This window comes from Zonotrichia leucophrys, chromosome 1 (assembly GCF_028769735.1).
Source record: "Zonotrichia leucophrys gambelii isolate GWCS_2022_RI chromosome 1, RI_Zleu_2.0, whole genome shotgun sequence".
NCBI classification, from domain to species: Eukaryota; Metazoa; Chordata; class Aves; order Passeriformes; family Passerellidae; genus Zonotrichia; species Zonotrichia leucophrys.
The window spans coordinates 79437333-79440238 of NC_088169.1; positions in this window are offsets into that span (position 1 = coordinate 79437333).

Here is a 2906-nt window from a genome sequence, read left to right on the forward strand (position 1 = left end):
GCCAGCCCCGCCCGGCTCGGCTCGGGAACGCCCCCGCAGCCCGGCCCGGCCCGCCCACAGAGGGCGGGGGGCGCCTAGCAGCGCCCTGTGGGTCGGGAGCGGAACTGCGGCCGTGCCAGGAGACCTGCCGGGCACGGAATCGCTGAATGGCCGGGCTTAGAAAGAACTTTAAAGATCATATATTTCCAGCCCCGCTGTGTGCAGGAGCGCCCTGCCTGACCTTAAACACCACCAGGGATGGAGCATCCACAGCTTCTCTGGGCAAGATGTGCCACCTGTGCTCCCATCCTCACAATAAAGAATTTCTTCATAAAATCTATTCTAAACTCACCCTCGTTGCGTTTAAAGCCATTCCTCTTTCTCCTATCACTGCGTGTCCTTGTAAAGTGTCATTCTCCCTCTAAGTCCCCCTAGGTCCTAGAAGGTCACAGTGAGGTCTGTGTAGAGCCTTGTCTTCTCTGGGCTGAACAGTCACAACTCTCTTACTCTGTCTTCTAGGAGAGTTGCTCCAGCCCCTGCATGGAGCGTCTTTGTGGCCTCCTCTGGAGGCCTCTGTACAGCTATGTGCTGTAGCATGTCCATGTCTTTCTTGTGTTGGGGGCCCCAGAGCTGGACAGAGCACTCCAGGTGGGTGTCAACAGATCGAAGCAGAGGGGCAGAGTCACTTTTCTTGTCCTGCTGGCCACACTCTTTCTGATGAGGCAGCCCATGATGAGGTTAGCTTTCTGCATTCTGAGCAGTTTGTTCATGTCCAGATTTTCATCCACAAGAACCCCCAATGAGGGCGGCTCACCATGGGTTCTCCCAGTCTGTACTCATGTCTATGGTTGCCTCAACGCAGGTGCAGTGTTTGAATGGAGACTCCTTGCTGCAAGTTTGTGTCCATCAGCTCAGGTCATCTCACCAGGCACTGCCAAGAACAACCTGACTCTGTCCATGCTACTCCTCCATCAGCTGTTTGCACGCACTGTGGAGAGCCCCTGAGGCACTTTCCCCAGGCTGGTGAGCCCCAGCTCTCTCAGCACTCATGGCCCCACCACAGTCTGACAGATGCTCCAAACTCCTAACCTGCCCAGCATCATGTACTGTGGCATTTTCCCCACCCATAATGAGCACTGCTTTTCAGGTCAGTTTTTTGGGGGAGTCACTGGGGTATCTTCACCTTGAATAACCTTTAATTTGTTTGCCCCTCTGTACTTTTCCTGTTGGTTTCTGGACCTCTGTGAGCTTGGAGAATCCTCAGCCCAGGAGTCACAGAAGAAGTCACATGTCCACTCCATGTAGAGCCACTTCCTGTGTTGTGCTTTTGTGTAACCCTCCCCCAGCTCACTGCTTTCTACAAAAAGGACAAAATATTCCCTCCTCCACTCAAATTCCCCTTTATAAAACTGATGTCCTATCTGCTTTCAATTGCCCCTCTGTTTTTTTCCAAGCCATAAGCCAAGGAAATCACCCTTCATATGGAAACTGTTCTACAATACCGATTCCCCTTCTTGTTCTTTTTGTGCTGTTTTTGTGCTGATTTGCTGGATGAGACCAGGAGATTTGACTCTGTGTACAAGATGCAGGTGCCCCAGACATTTATGTAATGGGACAAAGGACAAAGTGGTTTTCTGTTTTGCTGTATTCTTAATTTGTACCGATTCCCAATATTTAATCGCCTTTCTACCCACTGAACAACATTGGAGCTAATGTTGTCATTAAAGTATTACAGATCTCATTTCAGAGATGTTTAGACAGTATGATACACATAAGGGTAGAATTGCTTTTTCAACATGTACCACTGTAAATGTATCAGTAATAATTTTTGTTCTTTTTTTTTTAACTGATTTTTCATGCTACATGTTCTTAAGATTGTCACTCACCTTGTCCACTCTTTCTCACAACACTTAGATAAAACAGTGAAAAGCAAGGACAAGCATGTCATGTAGCAACCCATGAGTGACTTCCAACATGAAATCTGACCACTTTTCACTGCCTTTTAACCAGTTATTTAACCTTCATGGACTCCTCATCCCATGGTGATTTCATTTCCTTAAGAAGCTTTAAGAAGACCTTCTCAAAGATCTTATGGAAATGTAAGCAGGTTATATTCATCCACGTTTCTTACCTATGCACTGAGTCCTTCAAAAACCTTCCTAAGGCACAATTTTCTTGTGGGGGAAAAAAAAAAGTATAAACTCTTCCGTGTTCTCTTCTGTTCCTTTGGACACTTTCCTGGTTTTGTTTCTAGAACAGTTTCAACCAGCTCCCATTGTGTGGCTGACAGAGCTTTTAGTCCTCTGGAAAGTTTTTAAAGATTGACCTTGTCACCTTTCAAGCTTTTTAATTTAGGACAGTTCCCAGCTGCTACCCCACTTTATAATCCAGATTTTTCATACTTGAGGGCCTGTAGCATTCCATGGAAAACATCCCAGCCTTGGTGACTTGATCAGTTCATTTTGTTGCTTAACTCTGTTGCTGCTGGTGCTTTAGCCCAGCACAGATGCTGTCCTTCAACACAGGTGTCAGGGCACAGCTGGCACAGGGCTGCCTGCACCAGGCAGGCAATGGTACACTTGCTGCTTTACACTTTCTGTGATGTTTCATGATCCCTGTGGCATTCTGTGTCCCTGGTCTGGCAGCAGCAATGTCCTGCAGCCCTTTGGAGCCTTCGTTCTGCTTTCACAGCCACTGTCCAGCTGAGCAGCAGGACAGAGGAAATGAACTGGGCCAGAAGCTTCATACAAATAGCTGGGGTTTTTTTTATTATCAATGTAATCACTTTGGCAAGCTAGCTTCTACAGTCAAAACATACTTATGACTGTTTCTATAACAGCAGGTGCATTAGCTATCCTAGAAGTAAAGTACCAAATAATTTCCTTTCTTAATAGTGCATTTTGAGTGAAAGGTTTTAATTTTATATG